This window comes from Mobula birostris, chromosome 7 (assembly GCF_030028105.1).
Source record: "Mobula birostris isolate sMobBir1 chromosome 7, sMobBir1.hap1, whole genome shotgun sequence".
Lineage (NCBI taxonomy): Eukaryota > Metazoa > Chordata > Chondrichthyes > Myliobatiformes > Myliobatidae > Mobula > Mobula birostris.
In genome coordinates this window covers 148,581,773-148,597,018 of record NC_092376.1, presented here as the reverse complement: position 1 = coordinate 148,597,018, position 15,246 = coordinate 148,581,773, and positions in this window count along the sequence as shown.

Here is a 15,246-nt window from a genome sequence, read left to right as displayed (position 1 = left end):
CCCTCCCTCTCCTATCATTTTGGATCTCCCTCTCCCCGTCCAACTTTCAAATCCCTTACTCACTCTTCCTTCAGTTAGTCCTGACGAAGGGTCTCAGCCTGAAACGTCGACTGCACCTCTTCCTACAGATGCTGCCTGGCCTGCTGCGTTCACCAGCAACTTTGATGTGTGTTGCTTGAATTTCCAGCATCTGCAGAATTCCTGTTGTTTCTGATTCCAACACCTGCTTTTGGCAGTGAGCTCCAGATATATCGACAACTGTGTGTAAAAAATATATCCACCAAATCCCCTTTAAAGAAGTACTTCCTCTCATCTTTATCCTATGCTCTCTTATTTTTGATGGCAAAAATACTTTGGATTTCTACTTTATTTATTTACGTCTCCTACAATTTCAAGGACGCCCCTCAGCCTCCTTTAGAAAAAGAAAAAGAGCCTTTCTAATCTTTCCACAGCTAAACTCCTCCAATCCAAGCACTGCCTTAGAGAATCTCCTCTGCCCTCTCTCCAGCACAACTACCTCCTTTATATATTGTGGTGCCCAGAACAGCTGATAGTATTCCAAGTGCAGTCTGATTAATGTCAAGAAGCTGCAAAATAACATCCCAACTTTAAAATTCTGTGAAAGTAAGCATGCTGTATTCCTTCTTCAGCGCTCTATCCACCTGTGTTGGTGCTTTCGGGCAACTAGGGACATGAACCCAAACTTTATTTATTCATCAAAATTCCTACGAATCACTGTACAGGCCCAATTACTGTTTGACTTCACAAAATGCATCCCCCCTCATGTTGGGATTAAATTCCATCTGTCAATCCTCCAACAACTTCTCATCTGACAAGACAAGCTAGCACAAACAGATGGAGCAGGATTTACAATGATTGAACTAATATGTCTGTATGGTTCTAACCTTAGAGCGAGGGAGAAATCCACTCATTGTTAGCATGGTTTGTGTTATTTTAGATAATGATGTACTTGCAACTCATCCATTGTTTCTGAATCAGGTTTATATTTGCTCTTCCACATTCAACTATTTCTTCTGAGTTAGAGCAATAGATCCTATAAGCAAGCAGCTCTTATTTACTCCACCTCCTCTTACCAGATTCCTATCCTTGAACATATACCTTTTCAGATATCCAAGAAGTGCAAATTACTGGACAGTAACAGAACAGTGAGAAGGTGGTGATAAAGACATACCCTAATTTCAGACTCCCAGATACCAGACACTCACAATGAAGATAATATTGTAGTGATGAGATACCAGCCAGCCATAATAAGAAGAACATAACTGGTGAAGGTGGAGTGTCAACCACAGTAAATGGCTTCGTAAAGGCTTTGGACTCTGACAGCCAAGAGGGATTATCTTTTCCAAATCTGATGTACTAATTGTTTGTCATCCTTGTATGTCTGCTCTGTGGTGATGTGCAAACAGTAACTTCACTAAAGGATGTTCCACACATCAATTCCTGTGCAGGATGGGGTCATGAACATCAAAGTCAACAATATTATCAACGTACGTCCATATTACCATATACTACCCTGAGATTCATTGTATTTCAGGCATTTACAGGAAATAAAGGGTGTGTTATTGCAACAGCTGCCTTCTGAGTCTTCCTCCCTGCTGTAACCCACCACATGCCCTTCAGGCTCAGCATAGAATGGAACTAGTGTACAATATGAGGGGAAAACTGACAAACTCTTTAAGCAAAATCACTGCAACTTTAGACATTCATCTTTTCGGCCTGCCACTGCCTTTACTGTGGACTTCCAGCCAGTCACCCCAGAGTTGGGACACTTACCATGCCAGGCACTAATGCTGGATCTTTCATGCCTATAGCCATTCAAAGTGGATCCCCATGATCCTCACGAACATCTCTGGCCAGGTTTACCCTCCCTCCTACTTGATCAGACTTTTCTTTTGATGCTTTCTCATCCTTCTCCCACCCCTCAATCCCTTGCTGGGCAATGGGTCATCATATAACGGCTGGCAAAATCTATCTCATATATTGGCAAGGACATGCAGCTGGCAACTGTGACTCCATGATGTTTCTTGTTGACTGCTGGGCTGAGTACTGTCGGGCTCTTCCAGAATGGTGAAGATGGTAGAAGTGTTGTTTCAGCCTGTCCACAGCGGGCTCCATCAAAGTTTGTGTATCAGCATGACCTTCATTTAATGAAAACTGCCCACGTGGTTGGTTTGCACATCCAAGTCTTTGGTCTTAATCCCTTGCCAAGGATATTTTCATTTTATTATATTTAGAGATGTAGCCCAGTAACTGATCCTCCTAGACCAACAAGCCTGCACTGCTCAATTCCATCCTTGTGATCAACATGTCTACCAACCCATATGTCTTTGTAACATGGGAGGAAACCGGAACACCCAAAGCATGCCCATGCGATCTAGGAAGTGTACAAACTCCCTACAGACAATGGCAGAATTGAAGCTGGGTCGTTGATACTATGCTAATTGCTACACTATTGTGCTGTCATCTGCCACTGGTGAAACAAACTGTATCTGAACAATCCTATTTTGATTGCTGACTGGGCACGGGGCATTGACTTGCACTGTTCGCTGCTGTTGGCCACACACCTGCTGGACACTGAGGCTGGGGAACTCCTTTTGTTGCTAATGTCGGACAGGTTTATCATGGAATCAACAAGGTTTTGTGTGCGCTGTCTTTCGAATCGTGTGTTATGGGGAAGCCTGCACTCACAGTAAGGTAGTCCTGTCTCACTGCAGGCCTGTCTCAGCCTGAAACATCGATTGTTTACTCCCTTCCATAGATGCCGCCAGACCTGCTGAGTTCTTCCAGCAGTTAGTGTGTGCTCAGTAAAGATGGGTGCTTGTTCTGTCTCTTGCAAGAGCAAATGAAACAGAGTTTACTCCCATTGCTTACGTACCTCCTTCACACAACAGTGGATGGCTTACAAATAACACCAGCCCCAAAGTATTCGCCACAACAGTCACAGGCTAGCCACAGGAGAAGTAGTCCTCATTCCAACCCTGAGGGTGGACTTGCGAATCAGATGGGGGAAGATTTCAATGAGCACAGCCTTATTTAAACACATACTGAATATGCTGGGGTAAACTGTCATCCATGGTTGATTGCTCTATGTGGGTGTTATAATGTGTGCTGCATTCTTCTCCCTTGGTTAGCATCAGTGGGGAGCTTGCTGTGGGTGAAGGCTTTCTCGGCTGTCATTGTTGATCTCCAAAATAGCATCACTGGCATGAAATCAGGGCTATATGTTGAATTTTATCATGAAACTAGCCTTTTAGCATGCTTTCAATAGAAATTCTCCATAAGTGCACAAAACGCCTTCATTTGTGATTCATGCCACATATGTGTAACTAATTTTAGATTCTAAAGCCAACATTAGTGCCAACAAAAGTATGGTTAAAATTACAGTTTCTTCTTGCTGCTAACAAGGTTCATATTCTAGAGGAAATCCGTAAACTCAGTGCCTTTGCGTTTAAAACGGAGGAAAATCAGGACCGAGGCAAATTATTGTTGATTTAAATTTTTGATTAATTTTCTACAAAGAAGATTGATTTAAATTGTTCAAAGTTCACATAGAAACACAAGTCAGCCTGGCCAGCTTACTGACTCTGTTCTGCTGTTTTTCCTCATACTTTCCACTTTTATCCACTAATCTTTTCCACTCAATTGTGGCTGAACCCATTGTAATGTGAGCAGTTCAGATTCTATTGGATGATTGGTGAGGCTTCTTTTCACCAGTCCTTAATTGCTTTAGACCAGCAGCATTTTGCAGCTACAGATGTCTAGTTCAATTTGCCTAGAGAGCACAATCAACCCCATCTGTTGCAGTTTTTCAGTCACCTTCTCCCCCTGTCTGAAGGCCTAAATTGAAATCTCATCAAAAAGTAATACAAGAGCAGTTTAGCTGTAAGGCTGCTGCTGAGGTCTCCTTTAATAAGGGCCCCCTGCTACTTTTACACAGCGATTGGACTCGCAAGGAAGAAAAAGAGTTCGAAATATACTGGCAGATGGATAATTTGAGGCGGAATAATCTGGTGTGTCATGACTGAGGGCGCACAGAGAACACTCACTGTGTTTTATGTACACACAGGAAAATATATGACTTCAGTTTTTATTAGTGTTACTAACAGCGTGTTCAGCAATGACTAGAGCTGCCACACCTGTCTGTCTATTGCAGGCTTAGCAGCTAAAAGATTAATTTCCAGGCAAAACAATGGTGCAGGGTTTTAGATTTCTTTATTGAAAAAAATCCTTTAGAAGATGCATTAAAATATATTATTTTGTTGTCCAAGTTATACATAGATTGATCACATAAGAAGTTACTGATTTCAACAGTATGTCGGGCGCCTTTACAATTTCTAGACAGTGATTCCAATGAGTAAAAGCCTTTCAAGCTTTGATAATGTGCATTGTTCTTGAGCAATCTGAATACGACTTTTCAAAGTATGATAATTATGATATTCTTTTTAAAATTAACCAAAGCTGAAGTTTAAAGTTTGGGTTTTGTTTCATGTACTTTGTTTGTTATATGGTTATTGAACCATTAATTGTGTTTTTGGCAGCTGGACCAGCAAGTTTAAAGAATAAGCAATAAGCAATTAGCAAAGTGTAGGATTGGAAAGGTGGAAAATAAATTAACCAGATTTAAAGTTCATTTTCTTCACAAAGAGAAATCTTCAAAGTTTTTGTGATATTATTAGAGAAACTTGGGCAAAATCCTTGTTTAATTATTTTTCTAAAAACAGAATTGGAATCATATTCTACATTCAACATAACAGACATACTAAATTTATTGACAGGTGCATTTTATTACCAAAATTTAATGAAAATGTTAGCCCATAATTTGCTGCTGAAATAATGACGAAGAGAGTGAAGAATGTGATATTTATGTACAGCCTTCGGTTGAGAGGAATTGCTCATTTAAATGTGTATAGTGGAGATTCGATTAACCACTGACTGATTTACCACATTGTAGGTTAATCATGTAGCTTGTCACTTTAAAAGCCTCCTCTTCTTGGCTGAAATCCTGCTTCTGGAGAATATATTACTAATACAGTAGGAGTACATTAATATCATTAAAATTTCTATAAGTACATTAAGTATAGTCATGATACATTAATTCCAATAAATGTACAGTAAAAACTAAAATAAGATTAGCAGAGTTACATTATCTATAGCAATAATACATTGACAACAGTTAAAGTGTAGTATCATTAATTACTGTATGATTATAGGGATAGTGTATTAAGTGTTAGTTTACATTAACAATAGGAATACAGTCATGGATTAACTGCGAGTACAGTACAAGAGCATTAACTACAGTTAAAGTCTAACAATGTAATGTAAACTAACCATAATTAGATTACAGTAAGAATACATTAAGGAGTGATTCATCTTTTGCATTTACTAAAGCATTTCTGCACAGAAATTGTGTTCTGCAAGTAGTCACACGGCAACGTTCTGTCTGCAAACCCTGTAAGTGGAGGCATATGGTTTTGAAAAGACACTTGAAGTACTTGAAAAGTTGGAGAGAGGTATCATTGTAAAAGAATACTTAAATGAGCAAACATGGCTATGTATTATATTAACTTTATTATTATATTAAACAACCTAGCAGGTACATGCACAAAAGTGCATTTGGTTTGCATGTATTTGGTATCCAATACCCCAATAAATCCAAAATTTCTTCCTATCTTCACCCAAAAACAGGGAAATGGCTGTGCACTGAAATGCAATTAATGTGTCAAAATTTTAATATTTCCATGATGGGTATTGGATTAAACTCACTTCAGAACATTAGTGTTACTTAAGGGACTTCATATCCAATTATCCTTATGAGCTTTAACTACAGCTAATTATTCTCAGTGACACTGAAATTTACTATTAAAGGGTCAAAAGCTTTTATCTCATGTTTTAATCAAATAAATTTAAAACTGAAGGAATATTTTTGTAATCTCCCCATTCTAAATCATTATTACCTTCACTTCCTGAGTCAGTAGGCCTGATCTTGCCAGCCTGTTAGCCACAATATTGCCCAATGATTCCTCCCCTCAAGTGGCTTGAATATGTAGGGCTTCCTGGCTGGGCTAACGTGTCCTTGAATCCAGTGATATGGCCAAAATGACAGCAGGTCCTACAATAGCACATGGAAGGAGTCTCAATCCCAATGGTGTCTCTTTGTATTGCAGTTCACTGAGATTAATAAGAAGGATAGACACCCCAAAACAACATTCTTTATTGAAGGCACTCAACAGTTCTAACCATCAGCAGTGCGTAGTACAACAATGTATCAAACCTTAAAGGTATCATCATATTAATGTGTACTAAGTTGATTCTTTGGGGAATAGTATCAGTAATAGGATAAATTTCGTTGACACAAGATATTCTGCAGATTCTGGAAATCCAGAATAAAATATACAAAATTCTGGAGAAACTCACCAGATCAGGAGGCATCCATGGAGGGGAATAAACAGCCGACATTCCACACCAAGACCCTTCATCAGGACTCAATAGCATAGATAGTATATAGGAGGTTATTTTATGAATGTCTTTTAATACATCAAATCTCTTGTTCCAAGAATCAGTCTAGATGAACTTTAGCAGCATTTTGCTGCTGATTCCTCAGATAAAGAGTCTGAAACTAAACACAATACTCAAGGTGTGGTCTCTCCAGGACATTGCTGCTCCAGACTGAAATCCTCTCACTGTTAAGGCTGCCATAACTTGTGCAGCACCTGCATACTTACTTTCATTGCCTGGTGGACACAGGCTTCTGTGCATTTCCCCCTTTCCTAATCTATTACCATTGAAATAATAATCTGCCTTCCTGCCTCTGCCACCAAATTGAATAAGTCATTCACTTTCCCACTCACCGAACATTTCCAAATCACCCTGGAACCTCTGCATCCTTTGCATAGCTCATACTCCTACCTAACCTTTAACCATAACTTGCCAATACAGTGGATTCCAGTTGATTGGTAAACATCAGGGCTAGTAGTACATTTTGGTCCACTTAAGCAGCTACCTCAATTAGATCTAAGACCATAAGACATAGGAGCAGAATTAGGCCATCTGGCCCATCGACTCTGCTCCATCATTCAATTATGGCTGATCATTTTCTTTCTCCTCCGCAACCCCAATTCCTGGCCATCTCCCCATAACCTTTGATGCTATGTCCAATCAAGAACCTATCAATCTCTGCCTTAAATACACCCAACGACTTGGCCTCCACAGCTGCATGTGGCAACAAATTCCACAAGTTCACCACCCTTTGGCTAAAGAAATTTCTCCGCATCTCTGTTCTGAAAGGGTGCTCCTCTATCTTAAGGCTGTGCCCTCTCATCCTAGACTCTCTCAACATGGGAAACATCCTTTCCACATCTACTCTGTCTAGGCCTCCCAACATTCGAAAGGTTTCAATGAGATCCCCCCTCATCCTTCTGAATTCCAGCAAATATAGACCCAGAGCCATCGAACATTCCTCGTATGATAACCCTTTCATTCCTGGAATCATCCTTGTGAATCTCCTCTGGACTCTGTTCAATGCCAGCACATCTTTTCTAAGATGAGGGGCCCAAAATTATTCGCAGTACTCAATGTGAGGCCATATCAGTACCTTACAAAGCCTCAGCATCACATCCCTGCTCTGGTATTCTAGACCCCTTGAAATGCAAGCTAACATAGCATTTGCCTTCCTCACTACTGACTCAACCTGCAAGTTAACCTTTAGGGTGTTCTGCACAATTAGCCAAAGATACATGGAAAAAGTTTCAAAAAAAGGTATAAAAAGTACAAACTACCATTTAGCGGAGTAACAAATCATGTATTTAAATAAAATACAGAACAAATTAGAAGACTACTAACACTATTGGTAACTGTCCCTCATCTCTGACAATACAGGAAACCTGTGCGGGCAAGTTTGTAAAGTGGAAAAGCCATTGCACTGATACAATTCCATTCTCTCAACCTTGAAAGTCTTAGTCCATTGCCAGGAATAAACATCACAAATGGGGTCTTCCCTGGTTGCAGTAGAAGGCCATGACTTTTTCCGTGCCTCGCCATTCTCCATGAAGCATTGCAAAACCACCTTCCTGGTCATTGGTTCTCACTGTAGATCTCATCTAGAGTCTGCCAGAGCTGACTTTACAAGCTAGGACAGACATGACCCTATCTCACAGTGGTATGAGACCTGCCAGCTACCTCACCTGGTTTAGCCTGCCTGTTGAAGCAGTGTACCGGGGTGTGGCTGCTTTCACATGCAAATAGCTACTTGGAGCTACAGGTGAGGGCTGAGTGTCCAGTGGGGACCAAAAGTAACATTCAAGATGAGTGTCGATACCTTCAAATTCTTCATAGTTCCTAACTTGTTGAAGTAGTAAAATTGTTTCATTTTCACACCTGGCCGTCTCTGCTATTTCTAAGTCTGTTTGCTTGCAACCACAGTGAGCAAAACAGTTCTAAGTTGTCTAACTACACTTCTCATCAGCTATCAGTGACAAAATTACTGATTTTTGAAAACAAGCTCATGTCACTGACGCTATTTAAAAACATTTGCCCTAAGCACTATATAGTGTACAACAGCCAGGGAAGTGCACATGACTGACGCTGGTTAGAAACTGTTTGGCAGCAGTCTTCTGTCCCAGTTAAGTGGCATAGTGTCTCAGTTTCCCCCAGGATCAATAAAGTATGACTCTGACTACTACTATGACTAGTGTCTCAAATAAACAAAGGGAATCCTGGGTATTATCTCCATTTGTTTTTGTTCTTTAACATTTATCCCAAGTAAGAGGCTGCACTGATTAACTGATGGCCCAGTTAACTGGAATCTATTGTGTTTGATTCTGAAACAGCGTCTTCAACATCATGTGTTAAATCTGTTTCTCGTTCCACAAATTCTGACTGACCTGTTAAGTGTTTCCAGCATTTTCTGTTTACATTTCTGATTTCCTGCATCTGCAGTTTTTTAAAAAAAATTGTTGATTTGTTTTCTAGTTGGGGAAATTCTATCAATATTGCAGACTTCCTCTTCCGCCTCTGCTTCATTAGGCTGATGTTCCCCATGATTGCCGTGGCACCATTTTGCACATAGCTATACTTTTCTTCTTACTGTCAAACTTTGCATCACCATTACTGTGTCTAGAGTACGTAAGTGATTCCCATTAACATTTTCTGCTCTTTGCTGTTTCTTACTTCTACCTATACAGATTCCATATTATTTGAGCTGGTGATACTCCTCATTACTGTGATAACTGCAGCAATGCTACCCCATTTTTTTCCTTTTTTGCCTGTCATTCTTAAATATCAAACACTGTGTGTTCAATTCTCATTATTGATCCCCCGCAGCCATGTCTCCCAATTATAACTTTCTTATTAACAGCCATTTGTGCAATTCATTCACCCTATTACTACTGCTCCACATATTTAGATGCAGAACCTTTAGTGTGACTTTCAATATTCTTAGTCCTTTTACACTCATTATTTTGCACTCATTCTTGATATCTCTGTCTTCTACTTTTCCTTTTCCCCAACCTAGCCTTTCTTCCTATCTTTAATTCTCTGCTCTCTGTCTCAATGTGTAGATTCCCAGCCCGCTGCCATTTTAGTTCAAACCATCTCCAACAACATTAGCAAAACTTCCCCTAGAACATCAGTCACTGTCCTGTCCAGTACATACAGTTTGTAGTTGTCTTACCTCCCACCTCCTCTAGAAGTGACACACACAAAATACTGGTGGAGCTCAGCAGACCAGGCAGCATCAACGGCAAAGAACAAACAGTCACCATTTCTGGTCGAGACCTTCATTTGGACTGGAAAGAAAGACGAGAACTCAGAGTAAGAAGGAGAGGGGTGGAGGGAGAAGTACAAGGTGGTAGGTGATAGATGAAACTTGGAGTGGGGGAGGAGGTGAAGTAGGAGGTGGAGTGGGAAGTTGATTGGTGAAAGAGATAAGCGGCTGGAGAAGAGCGAGTCTGATAGGAGAGGATAGAAGCCTATGGAAGAAAAGGAGGGAGGAGGAGCACCAGAAGGAAGTGATGGCCAGGTGAGAAAGGGAAACAGGAATGGGGAATAGTGAAGGAGGGTTGGGGGCAATTACCGGAAGTTCAGGAAATTGATGTTCATGCCATCAGATTGGAATGCTCACAGACGGAATATAAGGTGTTGCTCCTCCAACTTGAGTGTGGCCTCATTGTGGTAGTAGAGAAGGTCGTGGACTACATGTCATAATGGGAATGGGAAGTAGAATTGAAGTGGGTGGATCCTGCTTTTTCTGGCAGACAGAGTTGCTTGGCAAGGTGGTCTCCAATCTATGTTGGGTCTCACCAATATACAGGAGGCCACACCGGGAACACCGGATACAGTAGATAACCCCAACAGCCCCAACAGACTCACAGGTGAAGTGTTGCCTCACCTGGAAGGACTGCTTGGGGCCCTGAACGATAGTGAAGGAGAAGATGTAGGGGCAGATGTTCTGCTTCTAAGGACAAGTACCAGGATGGACACCAGTGGGGAGGTTTGAGAGGACAAGGGAGTCACGTAGGGAGTAGAAAATGGGGGGGAGGGGTGAGGGAGAGATGTGCTTGGTGCTAGGATCCTCAGGAAGTGGGTGCAACTTTCCAAAAACCTGAGTCCATGCCCTTCACGCCATTCTGTTAGCCATGTGTTCATTTGATGTGTCCTGATATTTCTTCTTCAACCAGTACTGAAACTGAGATTACTGCCGATGAAGTGTTATGCTTTTAATTTACTTCCTTGCTGCCTATATTCAACATGTCGGAGGTCATCCCTTTTTTGTCTATATGGGAGTACGGATACACAGCACAACAATGAAGCGTTCACTCTCCCTCTTGGGTCGCCCTGCAGCTGCTCTGGGAAATGCTCACCCCCAGCAGCAATGTGTAACATACCATCCTAGTGTCTCATTTGTGGCTACAGAAGTGCCTGTCTGTCCCCCTTACAAATGAATTTTCTGTAACTATAGTGTCCCCCCATCTTTCGTGTTCCCCTCCTGAGCAGCAGAGCCACAGGTGGTTCTATGAACGTTGTGGCTGCTTCCTTCCCATAAGGTCATAAGACAAGGGAGCAGAGTTAAGCCATTTGGCCCATTGAGTAAGGTCTGGTAAGACATCTGAAGAGGAATGACTTTTACCAAGAGAAGGTGCCTCAGCAGTTCCTGCACTATCTACCAGAGGTTAGCCCTTCCCTCCCAGTCTACTCTTTACCAAATCCCTACATGTGCTATCCACGCACATCTCCACAACGGATCCATAAAGCTCCACAAAGTGGTTAAGCAGCAACTGTAGCTTAGTACAGTTCCTGCATACATAGTTACCAGGAACAGTGGAAGACTCCATAGGAGGAATATACTACAGTTTCAGCTCTCCTTTCACAAGTTATCCTATTATAATAAATTAAAGTTGACCAATTATACTTGGGCCTTATTTTACCCTTAACACTTCCTCAAACAATGGAAAGAACCATCAAAGCTGTTTCCTATGCCACTGGACACTTTCAAACTGCTAATTGCGCCATTTCTAACTCTGGCTTCAGCCTGGATTTTGACCGACAGCACCTCCAGACCGAAACTTTACGTGCTGCCACTGGACCCCCAGTCTCCACTTTTAGCACTGCCACTCTGCAATCCTTTGTCTCTTAGGCCCCACTGTCAGCTCTTGGGTCCTTGGAATCTCTGTCTTCCTCCCACCCCACTTTTCCTGAATACTCCAACCCTCCCCTCTCCTCAGACACTGCCAACCCTCTCCTCCCACCTCTGATCCCAACCCTCATCCTCGCCGGGCCTTCACAACTCCCTCTGACCTTCCCCTCTCTGAGGCAGAACATTCTGTCCTCAGTAAGGGCCTCACCTTTGTCCCTCTACACCCGCACCCAATGGGTTCCGCGCCCTCCATGACGCTGAGCTGTTCTTCCATGATCTTCACCTCTGTCTCTACTTCAGCCTACACCCATCTTCAACCCCCCTCCTCTTCATGGACACCCCGCCCTGGTCTTCTGCCTGCCTTTGGATCTGTTTATCGTTCTATGCCGATGGAGCATCAATCACCTCAACCTTAATACTCCTCTCTCCAATTCAAACCTCACTCCCTCGGAACTAATGCCAATCTCACCATCAAACCTGCAGATAAGGGGAGTACTGTAGTAGTCTGGTGGAACGACTTCTACCTTGCTGCGGCTAGACAGCAACTATCAGACACCTCCGCTAACTTACCCCTTGAACAGGACCCCACTCAGGAATGAAACCCCTGGTTTCCTTGGCTGCATAAGTCTAGGGAAGACAACTTCCAGCCCTACCAAACTTGTGAGATTGAGGTGTGTTCCCACCCCAAACCCCTGTTTGTGTGGATGCTGTGTAATTCGCCACCCTGTCACAAATTAGCGTGACAAAATAACAGACAGTACACTGCATACGATTAAAAAATTATCTTTATGATTCTTAATTTGACTGTAGGGTTAGTAAAGAAAAGAACAACAAGAGGAAAGGGCCCATTTTAATGAAACAGTCTAATATGCACAAGTTGGAGCTCACAGTATCTCCAAGTCACTGATCCTCAATCAATCTCACCCCAGGCTTCGTCAAATCACAATAGTGATCACAATATGATCGAGTTCACATTGAAATTTGAGAGGGAAAAATTAAAATCCAATGTGTCAGTATTTCAGTGGAATAGAGCAAATTACATTGGCATGAGAGGGGAACTGGCCGAAGTTGACTGGAAAGGGACACTAGCAGGAAGGACAGCAGAGCAGCAATGGCTGGAGTTTCTGCAAAAAATGAGGGAAGTGCAAGATGGATATATTCCAAATAAGAAGAAATTTTCAAAGGGAAGAAGGACACTACTGTGGCTGACAAGTGAAGTCAGAGCCAAAGTAAAAGCAAAAGAGAGGACATACAAGGAAGCCAGAGCTAGTGGGAAGACAGAGGATTGGGGAGATTTTAAAAACTTGCAGAAGGAAACCAAGAAGGTCATTCGGAAGGAAAAGATGAATTATGACAGGAAGATGATGACTAATATCAAAGAAGATAATAAAAGCTTTCTTAAGTATATAAAGGGTAAAATAGTGTTGAGGGTAGATAAAGGACCAGTACAAAATGACGCTGGAGATATTGTAATGAGAGATGCAGAGATGGCAGAGGAACTGAATGCGTATTTTGTATCGGTCCTCACAGTGGAAGACGTCTGCAATATACCAGACATTCAAGAGTGACAGAGAAGTGAAATTTATGCAGTGAAAATTATGACTAAGAAGGTGCTCAGAAAGCTTAATGGTCTGAGGGTGGATAAATCTCCTGGATCTGATGGAATGCACCCTCGGGTTCTGAAGGAAGTAGTTGGGGAGACTGTGGAGGCATTAAGGATGATCTTTCAAGAATCAATAGATTCTGGCATTGTACCGGATGACCAGAAAATTGCAAATGTTACTCTGCTATTTAAGAAGGGTGGGAGGCAGCAGAAAGGAAACTATAGACCTGTTAGCCTGATATCAGTGGTTGTGAAGTTGTTGGAATCAATTGTTAGGGATGAGATTACGGAATACCTGGAGGCACATGACAAGGTTCTGATGGAGAGAAGATGCTGGCAACAGAGCATGTTGTGTCATGATGTTCACCAAAAAAAAGCTGAGGTGAGAGCCTCAACCCGCTCAATGGACAACCTAAATTTTCTCGTAGCTCTGCAGTTTACCAGGAATTTAACTGATAATTGGAAATGCTTCCAACAGTGATTCAATATATATCTAGCAGCAAGCAGAGCTGGAGGGTTGGAGGAAAGATTGAAAGTGTCTATCTTTCTACACATAATTGGTGAAGATGCTTTGGACATCTATAACAGCTTTCAAACTGATGAGACAGACTTGACATTGGACACCCTGATGACAAAATTTGAGGAGTAATCTGTCCCAAGTAAAAATGTTATGTTTGTAAGAGATAAGTTCTTTTCCTGTGACCAGAAACAAGGTGTTAGCTTTGACCAATACTTGGCTAAGCTTCACACACTGAGCAAGTCCTGTGAGTTTGGAGATTTGAGAGACTCTCCAATCAGACACAAAGTAGTTTATGGAATCCCAGATAACGGGCTCAGAGAAAGCCACTCCGTGAAAAATATTTAATGCTGGAAAAGGTTGTGGATATGTGTAAGGAGCTGCACAGAGCATAAACAACAGGGCATGCAGCGAAAACAGAGGGGCAGAGCACATGGCGTTTCTTAAAACAACCGCTAACCGAAGAGTTAGGCTCCAACATGCAAATGCAGCAAATGTGGAGGTAAACACATCCCAAAGATGTGTCCTGCTGATGGAAAGTCCTGTAATAATTGTGGGAAGAAGAATCATTTTTCAAGGTGCCACAAAGCTAGGGCTACCAAGAGAAAAGGTGCACACAGTTGCTGAGAAAATGGAAGAGGTCTTTGTAGATTCTCCTCAGACTGTTGATGCTGGTAAAACAGAATGGATTGTTCTAGTGACTGTGAATGAGACAGTAATTCCAGTCAGGCTTGATACCAGAGCCCAGATAAATCTGTTGTCTATGGATGATTACAAGACTGTCAAAGTAAAGAGCAAGATGTATCCTGTGACATTAATAGTGACAGGTTATACTAGAGAGAATGTACTCGCATAAGGAGGCTGTCTGGTGACCTTCAAGCACAACAGACAGCACCTAAAGGCGCAGGTACTGATTGTTGAAAAGAGAATACAGCCAATATTAGGTTTGACTGTATCTGAAAGGCTCAACCTGGTGGAAAGAGTGCAACACTCATGTAAGAGTATGTAGATGTCTTTGGGGGGCTTGGATGCTTACCCGACGTAACTCGAGAAACTCGTAACAGAATCCATGAGAGCTCCGGAGAGTTATGCAGGAGAAGCGCAAGAACACCACCTTCCATAGACATCTGTACCAGCTACGCCAACATGACAGTCAGGATGCCAGTGCTGAACACATCTTACTTCCACATCATGAAATGTTAGTTCAAAATCTGTCTCTCGTCGACTTCCAGTTAAAGACTGGAAATCAAAAATATGTAAACAATTCTCACTGAAAAAGGAAGATGGAGAGACCACACAAGACCCAAGGTCAGAACAACAACAACAGTTCCATACAAACCAACAGGAGGAGTTGCTATCTATGACACACACAAACAGAAGGAGCTCTGTCAATTCAGACAGAATCAGCTGGAATTAGTGCAAAGACTCACTGATCACGTGCGTGTAGTTCAGAGCTCCATTATGAGGTCAATGGAA